Source organism: Carassius auratus, unplaced genomic scaffold (assembly GCF_003368295.1).
Source record: "Carassius auratus strain Wakin unplaced genomic scaffold, ASM336829v1 scaf_tig00000492, whole genome shotgun sequence".
Lineage (NCBI taxonomy): Eukaryota > Metazoa > Chordata > Actinopteri > Cypriniformes > Cyprinidae > Carassius > Carassius auratus.
The window spans coordinates 199,938-217,778 of NW_020523304.1; the positions used below are offsets into that span (position 1 = coordinate 199,938).

The 17,841-nt window shown below is 36.0% G+C and overlaps 1 pseudogene; it reads right to left on the bottom strand.

Annotated features, from left to right (window-relative positions):
* Positions 1 to 920: 920 nt before the first annotated feature.
* Positions 921 to 17,584, bottom strand: LOC113069025 (synaptotagmin-10-like; annotated as a pseudogene).
* Positions 17,585 to 17,841: the final 257 nt, after the last annotated feature.

Here is a 17,841-nt window from a genome sequence, read left to right on the forward strand (position 1 = left end):
CACTGGTACCTCTCTTTTCTCTTTTAGCCGTTTGGCTCTGGTCTCTTGTTAAATGCAGTATTGATGTGGGTCAAACACGTTATCTGAACATGAATAGTTCACAGCTGCTTCTTTTCAGCGATTACATTTTGAATTTTTTTTTATAGTGATTTCAGCAAAATAAGAGACCAAATAGGGGCTTTTCAACATATTGTAAAAGCATTTTTCACTTAAATATTATAAAATATGAGACACTTTGACAAACCGTTAAATTTCTTGCTTTTCTTAATAAGCTTGAGGTATTTCTTTCTGGTGCTCTTGCTGTCTTTCCCTCTGTCTGTGTCATTATGTATTAAATATCAGAGAAAGCCTTATTACATCTGAACAGTGTGATGCCATTAAGTAAATTGTCTGAAAAATTGGTACAGTGCAGCATACAGAGCTTTCTCACTCAGTTCCTGCTCTCTGAAAGACGTCCATCATCTCTCAGAAGATACGGTATCATTTTTACCGTACCGTTTTCTACTTTACCCATAGTTGCTTTTTCTGAAATTGGCAAATTAAAAATGTTTCAAAGTGTCCGTGTCATTTTGAGTTAACATTTATTCTATAGTAAGGGATATAATAGGATATTCTGTAATAGAATATTTGAGTAATTAGAATATTATGCAATTTAAGTGAAAAAACTGTTAAAATGATAACCAAAAAAAAAAAAACTTATAAAAGTCAACTTATAAAAATACTCATAAAACTATAATACTATCTACTGTATGTGTACAACATCATTTTATGTGAAATCTGTCATGATTTTTTTTAAGTTTAAACTTTGAGCTATGAAAAACTGAGTAATTGTAAAATACACTTCGACAATTCAGAATTTATTTAGTTAAAATACATTTGAAACATCCAGTAAAATCGTATTTCAAATATTTAGTGCATTTTTGTTTTTTTTCTTACAAAAGTTATCACAAACTGTACACATCATGACTACATGTATAGCGATCATTTTAGTCCGGTGCAAGAATGACAAAGAATCACCGAGAAGCAGTTCATTAATAGCAAGAACAAGAAGTTATCTTAGCAAGTTGAGTGCTAACCAAAACAGTTTTACAATTTTTAGAGGCCATAACACAATATATGCAATCTGTGTATAAAGTTATTCAAGATCACAAGCCCATAGTACAAACCAATCACCAAACAATCCATAGAAATGCACTTTCACAACATAACAATTCGAAGAAATCTGGCAAAGTTAAATGAAATAAAAAATAATTCCTTTCAGAAATAATATTTGTATACATTTCTAAACAATATCTAATATACTGGTATGAGCATGCTACAAGAATACTACATCTTTGTTCTATCACGCCGACCGAGCTCTGGGGCAGAAACTGTCTTGTGCAAATGAAAGATAACAGTACACAGCCATTTGTGTAATTGCCATGATTGCATTATTACTTAATGGACACACCAGAATATACTCAGAAAACACAATTGTCAGGGTCCAGCTTTAAAACATTAGGGGCCTCATTTATAAAGTGTCTGTATGCACAGATTTAATCTTAGAATATACATACGCTTAAATCCACGCCAAAGCTCATATTTGTAAAAACTTCCTTTGATGTGGAAAAGTGCTTAGTGTAACGTCAGGGTCTGAGCAGAAGTACACACTTGCCGGTTTTTGTAAATGTAAGATGTTCTTCCGGCTCACTGTTCTAAATGAAAGGACTAGGATGATGAATGGTGATCTTTTATATGTTAATGACATTGACTAGGAGTCGTTTACAAGGCAGCGAGCTGAAAGCAATCAGTTGCGTGCAAGTTTTCACGATTTCACATCTGAAAGAGAGGCGTACATGCGTTTTCTGTGTGTACATTCATTCTATGAATCACACGTATGCATATTTGAGAGATGATTGTAAGGTCACATTTAGGATGGTTTCTGTGCAACATTTTAGAAATGAGGCCCTAGGTGTGAAATTACCATGATGTACCATATTATTTGCATACCGACTGATTAGATGCTGGATGATTTCACACAATGAATACTAATTCTCTTACATAACAAAACTCAACTACATGGATACTAATCAACAGACAAAATTCATTAAAAAAAAAAGTAAATCAAGGCTTCTCTATTGTCCATCCATTTTAAATTACCACTGAGCAATTTTTCCATTGTACTTAACGTTTGTGTGGTTGGCAGTGCTTCACCTCTCTTTATGCAGAAAACGATGTTTCAATCACTTTAATTGCTTTAGATGCTATATATTCATCTGAAGATGGATCTGCATGTGGTAGATTTTGCTAATATTCACATGATGGAATCATTTCTAACATATTTACACACAACTTTGTGTAACTTTGTGAGGGTGCCAGACACCATTAAAAGTCAATTTACTTCTCTAGTTGTTCAAACACTGAGGAGTGGGATGATTGTTTTTAGATTTGAGAATTTAATATTAGGCAAGTGTTTCATAAATTTGAAGAGAGTTGAAATGAATGTATGTACGTATTTTTGTCTTCAAAAACAACTATAATAAAACATGCTACATCATTTGGCTACTCTAGATGTTCCATTTGACCATAATTTTCAGCACATGCTAGCTAAGAAAAAAATAATCGGTTTTAAAAAAAATGGCTAATTATAATTACATTTTGGTATGTTATGACAGCTGTTAGCCTTTAGTGACCTCCTGCTTGATATATTTTGTATTTTGTGCTCTTTTTTTTTACATCAATATTGAATTATTGTAATATTTTCCGTTTATTTAACAACTTGAACAATGTTCAAGTATAATGAGCACATCATTAAATGTTAATATAATCAAATTACAATACATTTAAATACCTTTAAATCAGTATGCTACAACAGTTTTATTAAAATAAAGAGTCTTTAGAAAGCTTTTTAATGAGTAAATAGATTCAGTTTGTACGTACAGTAAACATGCTTTGAATATGCTTTCTCCTTCATAATTGCCTCTCTGAGTCTTGGTGATAAATGAAATATCCATCCTGTCTCAAATTAGATAAAACACAAAGATTTATACTTTTGACATCCAGTTGTCTTGGTTGATATAAATAATTGTTTTATATCAATTTTAAAGTCATCAAAATTTAAAGAGAACCAGATTCTTTATAAATAATTGTAACAATGCTGACATCTCCATTGTTTTCCATTTGATCACATGATTGCATGAAGGTTTTGCATACCAAACCAGTCTTGATTTCTTATTCAAACACCTCTTTTTTTCACTCCCCAAACCCTGCATCATATTTGTCAAATGTTTTCACCAGACAGGGGAATATGTATCTGAAATGTTCAAGAATATGACAGGATAAGCACTATCATTTCATGTGTCTGTAAACTGACATGTCATCATTATACTGTCAAACAGCAAGAGACTTCACATTATTTCACTGTCAGCTTCAAAGTGACCTGAAAACTATTGTTTTAGGAGCTCATAAACTCAGCACCAGCAAAATGTCAAAGAAACTGTGAGATGTGGAAACTCGATTGTGTCTGTAGCAGGCATACCAGTCATGTTTAATTCTTTGCCAAAGAAAAATGCAACAAGCTAAAACTAGAGAAAAATATACCCTATTAATTATACAAACCAAATATGTTTTGCCATTAGATTTGTGTTCCAGGGTGTTATGGGGTCTGTGGAGGTTTTGGGGATGGACATGATCCTTGACTCTCAAAACTGGATGCTCTTCCAGGCCACTGCAGGGACGGATGAGACCAAAACATAACAACAGAGTAGTTTAGGAAATATTATACTTAAATACACTTGGCAAATGGATCAGAATTAGCCAAAAAGCACTATATCAAGGCTCAATCTACATAACACTGTTACATAAAGTTGTCATTGTTATTTTTCTTCAATAGTTCACATTTTTACCACCCTGTCAACATTTGTACTGGTCCCACCGTACATTTTTTATGTAATTTTTTTAGCAACACATAGGTGTAAAAACATAATAATGTGTAAATGATATTTAAAAGATTGCATTGGGCCCAGTGAAAATATATAAATATGTAATTAATTTGACATAAAAAAATCATTTTGACAAAATTGGATAATAATAAATCATTAATCAATAAATCCCGCAAATCCAAATGTTTACATTTTGCAAGGCATAAAAACTACATAATGCAACATCTTTACTATTGGGAAAGTGCAAGCTGGGTCTGGCTTTCTGCTCCACTTTCTAGTTTCTCACCTCACAAAGTGCATGCCAGTGGGTGATGGGCTTGCGTGGATAAGCCAGCATCTCGTTCCAGTGGTCCCTTCCAAGACCCTCTGCATCCGGCCCTGTCCTGCATACTCCTATCACTTCATTGTGTCCAACTCTGAAAGAGAAACAAAACATAAGACTTTATTTTAGTGGTTTACTATCTTCCCATGACATTTTATGACAGGAAGGATGTGCATTTTCGATCCAGTTAAAAAGACTAAGGAAACCAGTTGAAATAAAAGCAATCATACTTGATCAACAGGACCTTTGGATAAATGCTCCCACATCCACCTACATATATATTTTACTTCTGATGGTTGAACAATGTTTTGATAGCATAATCTGCCCTTAATTACACAGCGGAGCAGAGTTTTATAAGTATCTACATTACTGTTACAAATATTTCAGTAAGAGTTGCCAAGCATAAGTGGTTTGCTTGCATGCTATCTGAATTAATATTGTAACCACAATCATAAATATCATCATGTCAGAATAAGTTATTTTCAGCATGCTTATTGTTTTTTAAAATTATCTGAAGCAGCAGGGACTGACCTGTCGTAATCCATCACCATTATGGACAGGCTGACCTGCTCCACATTCTCAGGAGGGATGTCAAAAATGATGGCCTCATTATAGACAGGGTTGAGTGTGTTCTTTTTGGTTGTCGTCTTCCGCTTCTTCAGTCTCCGACCATCACATATGAGGGAGACTTTAACGTATGGATCTGTGGAAAGAAGCAAGGTGAATGTGTTTGGAGCTTTTCGGATCTGAAATATGACTAAAAAGGTTTTTCCACATAGTGTTATAATTGTTATTTTTCCTGTTAAGCTCTCTTAACACGTTCTGCTTGCGATATGCCAAGAGCCCACAGGCATTTTAATATCTCACAAAACATGCTTAGCATTGATGTGTCTGTTGATGACTTTTCCCGCTCTCATGAGAACTCATAAATAAACAAATTTTAAACTTAATAACATGCATGAAATGAAAAATTGTATATCATTTTGGGTTTGCAGAGACTCAGGCATAAACAAAATGCAATTAATTTCTTCCGATTGACTGGGGAAGGAAGCGTCTGCCAATAGTTTAATTGGATTCATTTTACTGTATTTTTCTACAATATATTTTTGTATTTACAAACCGTATATAATTTATTTGATACCAGTGACATTTTTTTTTGTGCAAGTTTAAATACAAATACAAATGCTACTTAAGGTTTCAGCAGTTTCTGTCTACATAAAATATAGGACAATAATAAAAATAATAACACTGCCAAGTTTCAGTTCAAAGTACATGTAAAAGTGAATTTTTCATTCGAAGACCCTAATGAATAATTTCAATTTGTGGGAAAAGGGTGTCTGATTTCCCCTTTAACTCAAATCCTAGTTAATCTAAACTAACAAAACTTTTGGATTACTGGAAACTGCCAAGCAAATGCTTTGGGGTATGCTGGAGATAAACATGAGCCTAAAGATGGTAAAATTGTGAGGGACAGGAAATAAGGGTTAACACTGACCAGAGTAGCCGGTAATGTCCATGGCTTTCAGATTGCGACACTTGATTACGGTGAGGGTCATGCGACCAGCCGTGGGAAGATAGCAAAGGGAATACATAATTTCACCCAGATCAACACTCTCCTGAAAGAAAAAAAAAGAAAGAGAGAGAAGGATATTGAGAAGAAAAATATTGAGATATTGTATATCTGATAGAAAACTTTGGATAGTCGGATGCTGAGAGAAGTAATGTCTGCACATCAGTGTCCTAAAATAGCATTAAAAATGATTTATAAAATGGTCTGCAGGATCTTCAGCATATATTGTAAGATTATTTTTCGCTTGAGAGCATCTCTAGAGAGCACTTGATGCGACTGCAAACAAAATCCTTATTGACTGACTCTCCAAATAGACTTTTATTTGCCTCGCCATCAACAACATAGCTTTGTGAGATATTGGACTAATGTTTGCTCATCAGGTTTAAACACATCCCTTTTCTATATTAAATCTAGAGAGAGGATATGTCTATAAAAAAAACTTCAGGGAAAAAAAAAACTCAGTGACAAAGAAATATGATTTCTAAGAAAGAAAGCTTTTCCAGAAAGACTTTAAGACTTTCATAAAGGCTGTGTTTGTGTTTGTGTGTGAGAAAGTGTTACTGTGGGAAGTATAGTTTGGGTGGCTGGTTTTGTTGCGATTAAATAACTCAGTTTTGAATGAGACAAATCTAGCTTCCCTGACCTTTATTAGCTTTGCAGAGGCGGTAAAGATTATTCTAAAAGGCCAGTATGTATTTTGGTATTTACAGCCTCTCACTCCTGGAATAAGACAGCCATTATTCTCTCAAAGGCAGCTAAAGATAGTGATTAATCTGTCCAAGTAAAGATTAAATACTGATTGCGTAATGGGGAGATACATACATATTTAACCACTGTTGTACTGTTTAAATTTCAGGTGTACCACATGCCTGTTTTCTAGCCTTCCAAAGCAATGCATTTTCCCAATACCATTGATCACTGAGTTTTTGTCTGGTGGTTTTTTATTGTTTAAATAATATTTCATCATATTGATTTACTTTAATTCAGTTTTACTCTACAATGGCAATCTAAAGTTCAGAAGATTAGGGTAATTTTAATGTTTTTGAAAGATGTCTCTTATGCTCACTAAGTCTGAATTAATTTAATACCGCAAAACAGTAAAATATTATTTCAATTTAAAATAACTGGTTTCTGTTTTAATATATATTTTAAATGTAATTTATCCCTGTGCTGACAGCTTAATTTTCAGTATCATTATTCCAGTCTTCAGTGTCACATGATCCTTCAGAAATTATTCTAATATGCTGATGTGGTGCGGAAATATATCTCTTCTTTTATCAAAAACAGTTGATGGCAAAACAGCAGCATTTGTTTGGAACAAAAACCTTTTGTAACAATGTAAATGTATTTGCTGTCACTTTTGATCAGTTTAAAGCATTCTTACTAAATAAAAGTCATGGTGACTCCAAACTTTTCAATGGTAAAGTACATTTAGTCAATAAAAATAATGGTTTAGTTACCAAGAAAGTGCAAAATGAAACCAAATATTTAATAATTTTTTGTTAATTAGGTATAATTTACAATTTTTTATCATTCTATAAAGTGAATTCCAAACCATTTGAGAAAAAATAATCTAGAATTTTTTGCCAACAATATTGTACATGTTAATTGTCATTATCATGAGGCACATTTCATTATAGTAATCATATTTTTTTTATTTTAAATCTAATAAAAAAAAGAAAATCTAATAAAAAAAAAGTTTGTTTAGAAACACTGTTGTCTGTAATTGACAAGATCAACACAGATTATATATCAGATGAGGATGTGGTACCTACTCTGTTGTAATATGATGTCAAAACCCATTTCTGTCACGTCCTATCCCCTCCTCTGACTGCTCTTGTTATCCACAGCACAACTGTTGAATACAGAGAGCCACGGGCTAGTTCTAGAGTCACGTCTCCTATCAGTGTTCGTGTCCAAAGAAATCCACAAATCTTTTTGGGGCAATAATACCCTTCCTGTTTTGGCTGGCCAATTTCCTCTCCTCCAGATCTGAAATGGCATTGTGCCACAGTAGCAATGTACAAAATTAGACCTTCTCATGTCAGCTTAAGATAAAACATAGGGTTTCAATGTGCAGTCGGAAGTGTAACAGAGCAAGGCTGCAATCTATGGCTCTGACTGTTTTAGGAATTGAGAGTTACTAGCTTCTTTCCGCAGTCAGGGGCCTAAGAGCAGCGGGTCTGGTTCTGAGAGTCAGTTTTTGTCCCTAAAGGGCAGTTTTCATGCTCTCATAACGGAGCACAATAAGTCGAAGTCTCTCCACCGCCTTTCCAAGCCCAAACATCAATACTTCTGTCTTGTAGCTATGAGGCAAAGCAATAGTCAGTGAAGAGAATGAGAAGGAAATAGCATGAGAGCAATCCAAATGTTAGCAAAACACAACAGAAGTGATTTGACAGGCACAGAAATGTGCATCCCGGTCGAGCAAACAACAGGGAAATGAATAAATATGCTGACAACAAACACAATCAGGAAATTAATGAGCCCTAAAGAGACTGATGCATCTAACAAGTAGGAGGAGGAGATTGCGTTTCCCAAACAGGAATGAGTCACCACAGATTTCTCTCTATGGTGAACAAAATGAAACTGTCACCATTCACTTTGTCTTTGAAGCAGAAGGCAACGGGACAAGTGGCATAGCAAGTAAACCCCAGGGCCATATGCAAATCCCCACCCCACCACCACCCAAACTTCAACACTTAACTTGGGCCCTATTGTTGATTTTCCCTATTGTTAACGTTTAAATAACGTTACGTTAAACGTTACTATTCACACACTGTTTTACGGTATAGGCTGAATGCTTGGAAATTCTATTTAAAGTTTTCAAGTCCATTCCTTATTTGTGGCATGCAAGCCACCCAATAATCTCAGCTTTGTGCTTCTGTCAATTTTATGATAAAATGCAAACAATAAATGTGTTTTCTCTTTAATGTTTTGTAAGATAATTCTCCTCAGTTCAAGGGGCATATGAATCAGTTATATTTTCCTCTTTAATATTTGCAGCACGAAATAAACATGAATATTTGAATGTGGGCATGAACGAATCTGAACAATTTAATACAAACTAATGTCAAATTTTTTTAAAAAACGTCAATAAGTCTACATTTTATTGCTGTTTTATATGTTAAATGTGAAGTATGACGGATGACTTTCCAGTTTCAAATGGGGTATTAAAAATGATGTCATATTTAAAGCTTCCAGTGTTATTAAAAAAAATGCTAGTTATCGCACATGCACCTCCTATCTCCTTCAAAGTGCAATTCAGCTTCCACTCTCAGCACAAACGAATGGATATGCACATTTATCTAGATAAACAATTTTAATTAATACTGTGAAATGCACAAAGTGATTTATGTCGACGTATTGATTTGAAAAGGCTAAATTGATCAAACATACACTCAACTCACTGTCTGCTGCCAGCCACTTGGTTGTTCCTTTAGAAAACAAAAACCTTAATTTAACAAACATAAAATGTTCCAAACATACTTCTAAATGAAATTAATAAAAAAAATGCAAAGAAATATTACCACTTTGCCATTAAAAACCAAAACTGAACTATTTTAATGGCTGCAACAGCAGCTGTGTAATGTGGAAGAGAGAGAGAAAAAAGAGATGGGCTCCTGTCTCGGTAATTCTGATAAACTGTTGGACAAGAGAAATTCAGGGAAATTGCAGGGAAATTCATTTCCTCGTTTCAATTAAAAGTTCCCCTCAGCTCGGCTGGCCCCCCAATATGCTCGGGCCCATATGCACCTCCATACACTGCATTGTTAAATGCTTCTGAGTCACTCACTGTTAGTGAGGTGAGTGTGACGAATGATGCCTTTCACCTCTACAGATCATCTAGCAGTTTAACAAGTCAGTATCTATGTAATAATATATAAAGTCAAACCTGTGTGCATATTACCACTTAAACTAGGGTTTAATGTTTCAGGTGATGTGAGAAATCATAGATTCTGAACTAAGTACCAAAACATTTTTCTTTGCCCAATCTTTATAACTTTTTTTTTTCTTTCAGATTGCTAGTATGCTCATCATAAGGCTAAATACCTCAATATTATTCAAGTGCTAACTATTAGTGATAGTTAATAAAAAAAATATATATATATTATTTATTCATGTCACTCCAAACCTATATGACTTTAATCGTGAAATAAAAAAGAGGATATTTTTGGATCCCATTGAATGGTATAGTAACTGTTCTGTAAACAAAAACTGTTGTGACAATCTTTAAAATACAATCCATACTCTGCAGAAGAAAGAAAGTCATACAGATTTTAAAGAGTAAGTAAATTATGAATTTTCATTTTAAGGTGAACTAAAATAAAAAATGTATCTGAGACATAATGAGTAGGCTTCATTATCATGAGGGCCAATCTGACTAAGGAACCTAAAAAGAAAGTAAAAAAAATAAATAATAATAATTATATATATATATATATATATATATATATATATATATATATATATATATATATATGGTAACTGTCATAAATGTATACTGCCGGTAAAGATTGTTTTTGTACGAAATTTTTGCACATTAAAAAATAAATACGAACTCACGTTATTATAATCACTTTTACGCAATCCCTCCAAATTTTTTGTCAGTCATAAAAAATCCGGATCTAGTTCATTTTTCTTCTTTTTTTTGCATCTGTAGCAAGCATTTTCAGATGTGTTTTGACAGCTCAGAGCCACCATACAAGCAAACGCCAAAATCCAGAAAGGCGATTGTTAAGTTTGTCTACTTTGTCTTGCAGCACAAAGCACCGTAACAATCCTTGCACACTGGGTTCACAGAAAATGGTGGGCTTTTTTTAATATGTGGCTTTAATATGTATCGCTAGCAAAGCATCAAACGGAGCCACTGACATCCTGAAGTAAACTTTGAATCACCCGGGATGATCCCAATGCTCCTGAATGGGAACTCTACTTCTGCTTGAAGACTCCATGTAGTGTAGTTTTGCAATATTTTTCCGCAACATATTAATTAATACACATTTGACTCAGTCAGCTAAGTTTCTGTGTGTGACCAATTTTTAGGAATATGCATACAAAAATTTTAAACTCAGTGTGCAGAGACCTTACCATTTCTTCCTCTACTCTGTAGTCAGTGGGACGGTATAGGACAAACTCCATTTCACACCTGTTGGATTAGTCATGGCTGACGTTTGAAGGCTCTGACTTGATAATCATGCTTCCTGTGGCTCTGGAAACTGGCAATTGGATCTATTTTTGGAAGGGGTACGTGGGTGCCCTGAAAGGGTGAGTCAGGTTGGAGATGAGCCCTTGCTGACACCTGGCTTTACATAACAGATCAATCTATCCGTTAATAAGACCTTCACATTTGTGCAGTCAGATTTCCTTTGATTGAAGCAGAGGTATGTAACCAGTTAGTGAATACAGTTGTCCTTGTATTTCTGTTCGTTCATTCGTTCATTCATCTTTTAAACAAATCTTTGCCTAGCCACCATTCAACAAATTCTTGACAAACATTCTTTAATTAAAATTCTACTTCCCATAAATACACATTTAAATTATGCATCATGATTGCTACCTTTAAAATGAATCCAAAAATTCAAACCTGCCAGAAATCTGGTCTCAATGAGGGATCTGAGGATAGTACTGGTTATGACCTTTGCTTTTCTGTACGCACTGTACTTACTGTAGTGGCTGCAAGGATGTCCTTCCAAACCACAGCTTCACGTGATAGGTCAGACAGCTCAAACAGGTTATCGACCACCACCTCTCCGATCATGTCATGACTCGTAAAGCGGTCAAAGTCGTAAACGCTGAAGTGTAGCTTGCGATTGCACAGCTCACTGTACTCCACAGGGAAGCGGAACGTCTCGTCGAACATGGGGTTGAGCGTCTTGCGGTGGACCCTCGTCTGAAACTTCTTTTTGCGCTCTGGAAGCAGGTAGATCTTCACGTAGGGGTCGGAGGTGCCCGTGAAGTCTTTAGCAGGCAGTTCCAGAGCCTTTAGAATGCGAACCACTAGAGCTTGTTCCTCGTAGTCGTAGCTGAGGGCAAAGCTCAGCTTGCCACACGTCTCTACTGGCTCCTTGGCGCCCTCTTCAGAGTCCACAGACTTCTGCTTGTACAGCTCAGGTTTGATACGACCGATACTGACTGCAGAAGACTGGCGCACAGGTAGAGCGTCCATGGTGAAGTCCACACTGGTCACATTCTTCTGCCGTGGCAGGTGTCGGCGGAAAGAATTGTGCCTGTGAAAAGAGAAGTCGTTACAAAATATTTATGTATATTGGAAGTTCTGCATTAAATGGGTGCCGTCAGAATGAAAGTTCCAACAGCTGATGAAAACAACGCAATAATGTAAACTCAAGTCCATCAGTTAAACTATTTTTGAAGTTAAAAGCTGAATGTTTGTGATTTGTGCATATTTCTCTCTTGATTCAGACAAGATGACTTTTCCACAAGAAAAATAAATATTATGAGATAAGAAGGGTAATTATTTTTTAGTGGATTTGTTCAATTGCAAACAAGCGTTTTTTTTGCTGATCAGGATGTTTCACTAGTTCACGCTTGCATATAATTAGCTGAGGTATGGTATGCGTATTTGGCGTGCTGTCCGGGGAAGGGCTCCGAGCTCGGGAATGGCCCGAACTTAGAGTACCCCCCTTCCCCGTCTATTTATAAAGTGAACTTGAAGTGAGGAGATGGGGTGGAGGAGGGATGCTGATAAACCGTCAATGGATAGAGGTAAGTCAGCGATATTTATACTATGGGACTGATTACTTGATTATGGTCCACCTGTGTTGGTTGGGCTAAGTCTCTGACGCGCTCCTCCCGAATCTTATTAATAAAATTACATTTATTGCAATGTTTTTATCAGCTGTTGGGACTCTCATACTGATGGCACCCATTCAATGCAGATGATCCATCGGTGAGACTGTGATGTAATGCTACATTTCTGTTATCTGTTCTAATTGGGGGGGGGGGGTATGACTCATCTACAACTTGGAAGGTCTGAGTGTAAGTTACTTTCCAGCAAAATCATATTTTTGACTAATTATCCTTTAATGCAAAGGTTCCTTTTACTTAATTATTCCCTAGCACTGGAAAACAACCACTTAAGTACCGCAATTTAATTTTTAGAACCCTTTATATTCTAGACTTCACAATAATTTATTAACAATAGTTAGGTCGGGATCTTTTTACTATAGAAAACCTCATTTTGGCTCCTGTGAGGAAATCATATTTCTCTACTTATCCTCGGTGTTTCCTAGCAACTATAGCACCTTTAAGACGATGACAACAAACAAATGACAATGACAGCATGATACCAAAAAAGTGATGGATTATATCATTAACAAATTTGTGATATATTAATCATAATATTTACCAGATTGTGTGTTTCCACAGAATTGTTTTTGCAGTTTTTCTCACGTGATCTCATAATGACTGTCAATCTCTCTTTCTCTCTCTATTTTGTCCATCACTTGTCTGTCACCTGCACATTTGCTGCACATCATGTCTTGCAGTTTGCACAATCATCCAATCACAATGCAATGATAAATTGTAGACAGAGTAATTAACTTCTGTCTTCTGATGTTTTGAAGAGCACTTTTTTCAAAGTGCCATCCAGTGTTTGATGGCAATGTTTCTGAAACATCTTGCCAACCATAATGAATGAACCTGTGAGCCAGTGCCAGATTTTAATTTGTGTTTGTACTCTCCCATATAAGCGATTGTAGAGGAAATATTAAATTCCTGTTTTTCACAGACACGTCTGTTACCTGTTGCACTCTACACTGATGACTGATTGCTACACGTGAAATAAAATTTTCCTCTCTACTCATTATATTTTGGATTTTAGTTTATGCAAGCTATCTAATAAGAGTGTTTTATCATTTTACAGCAAAAGTAAGTTCGTTTTTTGCAGGAATGTGTAATATGCTCATGCAATTAAATTAATTATGCATAAAGTAATTCAGTTACAATTTTTAAAGGGGTCATGAACTGAGAAAACAAAATCCCCTTTATCATTTGATATATAAGAGGTCAATGTATTATATAAACTTCCTGTAAGTTTCCGAATTCAAAACTTCGTCATTACTCTAAAAACAGCTTATATTGAAGGCAGTGGATTAACTTTATTTTTAATGAAATTCCAGACCATGGTAAAATAGTCAGCCATGCCTATGCATTCTGATGAGAGGGGTTAGTAACAGGACAGAAAATAGCTTATTTCTAATAAACTATTATGCTTTTTTATGTAAAAATCTTGATAACATTATAAGTAGACCTCAGAGCACAGTACAAAAAAAACAAAAACTAACAAACACCGGACAGAGTTCACGAGCCCTTTAGGACTATAGAAATGGAACTGAATTCCATCTTAAATATTACAATATTAAATATTAAATATAAAAAAATGTAATGGATATTTTTGCTTGGTATGTGGAAAAAAAATATAGAATTTATTACTGCACCTAATGTGTTGTGACTGTGAATCATATATTAGAAATCTTCATTTGAGTCACTGTAAAACAATAAGTTATATAATAATAGCAGTTATATATATATCTTCAGTTTCTTCCCTAAAAACTAAATGATTTAAAACAATAGTGCATTCACTCATAAGAAATAGATGAACTAGCTTCTCCAAAGCAGTTCTGCTCAATTTGTTAATTTCAATTGATGGTATAGCATGAAATGACCATTTCAAAGAAAATAGCGTCACATTTAGCCTATTTTAAAGTCTTTTGAACATGGTTTGCAACTATCTCAAAGCATACAGTATCTGGTTATTTATTTATTGTTTCTTTGATTCTTTTATCACCTCTTACTCCAGATAAGGTAATATTTAAAGAAATGACAGAAGAATAGGAAAACAAGAAAAAAATGTGTCAACCCAAGTCCAGTCAACTAGTCTTTCACAATGCCCTTTGAGTAACTTCTCCTGGCCTTTTCATGCACTTCGTCATTGTGCGATTTATAAGGACACCTTATTGTTACACCATGTTGTAGTTTTTAATAACAATTCTGTTGCTTGTCAGTAGCGGATTCCATAAGGAACCGAGCACAGCTGTTCCTCACTTCCCCAGTCGGACAAACAGTCGCAGCATGTCAGCTCTATTGTGTGGCAACACTAATTACATCCCTGCTTCCTTTAAACACGGAGCCGCATGAAACAAAGAGAAGAAGAGCTGATTGTTTAATTGCTGGGGACGTTTAATGCTGTTGCCATGGCGATGTGACTCTAGGGCTCTGATTGGTGAACTGTAATGATTAATGGGCGTATGTAGTAACCATGAGACATCACCTATCAACAGGGTAAATATGTCAAAATAAAAGTTGTGATATACAAATTTTATACATGAATTCCTTTGTACATAGTAAACTAGTATATATGTAGTATGCCAATATTATTTTTTACTAATATTATAAATTTTTTCTAACAATCATTTGATCATTATTTAGTTATTTATGTATTTAGCAAATGCTTTTATCCAAAGCGACTTACAGTGCATATATATATATATATATAGAGAGAGAGAGAGAGAGAGAGAGAGAGAGAGAGAGGGAGAGGGATAGAGAGAGAGAGAGAGAGAGAGAGAGAGAGATCTCCGTGTACTGTAATTTATCATTTGTTTGGCATTCAGATGTGTGTATCACCTGGAGGATGAGGTAGGTTCAGTTGTCTGCCTCTGGATTTTGGCCTGCTTGCTCAGACGGTCACGCAGAGCCTGCTGCACCTCAGCAGGGATGTCTGGCAACGTCTGGCTGATCTTCATGGCCGCCTCCAAAATCTTAACCGAGCTCCGTCCATTGACCTTTACTTCTGGTACCTTCCTCTTCTTATCCTCCTCATCCTCGTGCTGGATGTGCGATGGCTGCCTTCCCACATTTCCAATTGCATTGGTCTCTGGATGAGTTGAAACAGAACGAGACACCGGAGTCGGGGCCGGGGCTGGGGGGGCCTCGGGATGCACCCCCAGCGGATAGCTGTCAGCATTGGATGAGAGCGCCTTGCTTCTCCAAATGGGCCAGCACAGCTTCCAAAAGACAAAGAGAGAGACTACCAAAAGGGCGAGCCACAGAAACCTACGACCAGAGCTAGGAGACTTACAGAGATGTCTACAGGCAACAAGAAGAAGAGAGAGTGCAGAAAAAGAGGCCAGATTGGAAGGAGAGTGTGTTGAGAAGATCGTAAAGAACAGAAGGTGAGGGAGAAAAGAGACGAGGATAGGAGAAAGAGATAAATGAACACCAGATGGAGACAGACAAAGACCAGCAATAATAAATGATGCATGACAGACAAACAGGAGAAAGAGGGAGAGAGAAAAAGAAAAGAATGAGAGGGCAAGGTATAAGAAAAAAGAAGACTGAAATGTGCTTGTTTAGTAAAGCAGAGATCAGCAGAGTCATTTTGCTCCCCGGTTTGGTGGTCCAAAGATTAAAAACAGTCCTTTCATAGGCATTAATGAGCTATTTTTTTTAAATGTTAAATATCTCGTAATGTCAATTTAAGATGCAAAAAGTGGCACTGTTGAACTTTCATACGTGTCCAACAGGTGCAAGAGTTTCAGCTGCTTAATGGACTGCACAATGCAGCACATAATTATAGTTGATTGCTGTTTAATGGATCGAGTTTTACCACCATACTAATGGTGCGACTAACCAATTAGAAATGAGATTCAGGGATGGACTCACTCTCATACATGGACACTAAAAAATATAGGAAAATGACTTTAAAAATATATTTATATCATTTGCATAAGCATGTCATAGTGTAATTTGATTTCTATCTTCCAATGCACTCTTGGCCATACTTTACTGTGAATATATCACGCACATTGGTCCTCACTGTTCGAAGCACATTCTTTACTGTCTGACGTTTTGTTAGCTGTAAACCCATGCAACTTGTAGTTTTGTATTTCATTTTGATTTGCTCTGGACTACAGGGCTAAATAAACATTAACAAAAAAAAAACAAACATGCAGGTTTATGTGCATTGTCGACGTGTGGTACACGCGAGTTTTTTCACGCAATACAAAACGTTTGACGATTATAATTGTACACAATCATAAAAAAAGTGTGGCGGAACCCTATGAAAACGTATACTAATATGTACCCTTCAGGTACTAATATGTACCGCTTAGGGGAAAAGGGTATAAAAAAGATGTAGCTACCTTGTAGCTTTTGTACCTGCCGCCCAGTGAAATAAAACTGAGACAACGAACTCAGCTGCCATTTTCACACTTGTTGCGCACTGGTAATCAACAAGTGGAACCGTTTTTATTTCAGATAATGTTATGAATATAAAGTAAGTTTCTATGCCCGTGAACGAACTTTTCAAACTTTCAGTATACTAACTCCGCGCACTCGTGCTTAGAAAAAGTCTCCTTAACTCGTTAACCAGAGTTCATGGGAATATGTTTGTGAGAGGATAATAAAACATTTTTTAAAGTTAAATTTACCTGAACTTCCTTTACCTGGTATGTTGCTCTCCAGTGGAAATATATCCGCGCATTTCTCCCGGTCGACGTGCCCGGCAAGACACAGCTCCGTCACTATTTGGAGAGCCCTTTGGCACAGGCTGATGCCGTCCTCTGTGCGGACATTCATCTCTTTTTTGTTAATCCATCGTATGTTGGACGGTGCGTGAGGATGAGGGTTCATTGGGGCACCATGTGAGCTGGGGAGTGCAGCTGATGCGTAAGGGAATGGAAAGAGAATGGTGCGTCCAAGTCCATGTCCTCCGCGCAAAGGCGCACCAGATTGTCTGCCACGGTGGAACATTGTAGGGGCATTTCTACACTGCCCAATAGGAGACACGCGTTGTCTAGAGAGGGAGGATCATAAACAGGGCACAAATATACATTATGTTCTCATTATTTAAATTCTTCCAATAGAACATGCATTTTCTTCTTAGCAAAAAGACAGAGACTGAGCTGACATTGTATATAATATATTGCTTATAGTTATTACCAAGTGTTGTCCGTATCTTTCAAACTTAAGATGAAGATGTAAAGCAGTGTATAAAATAATAAATGTGA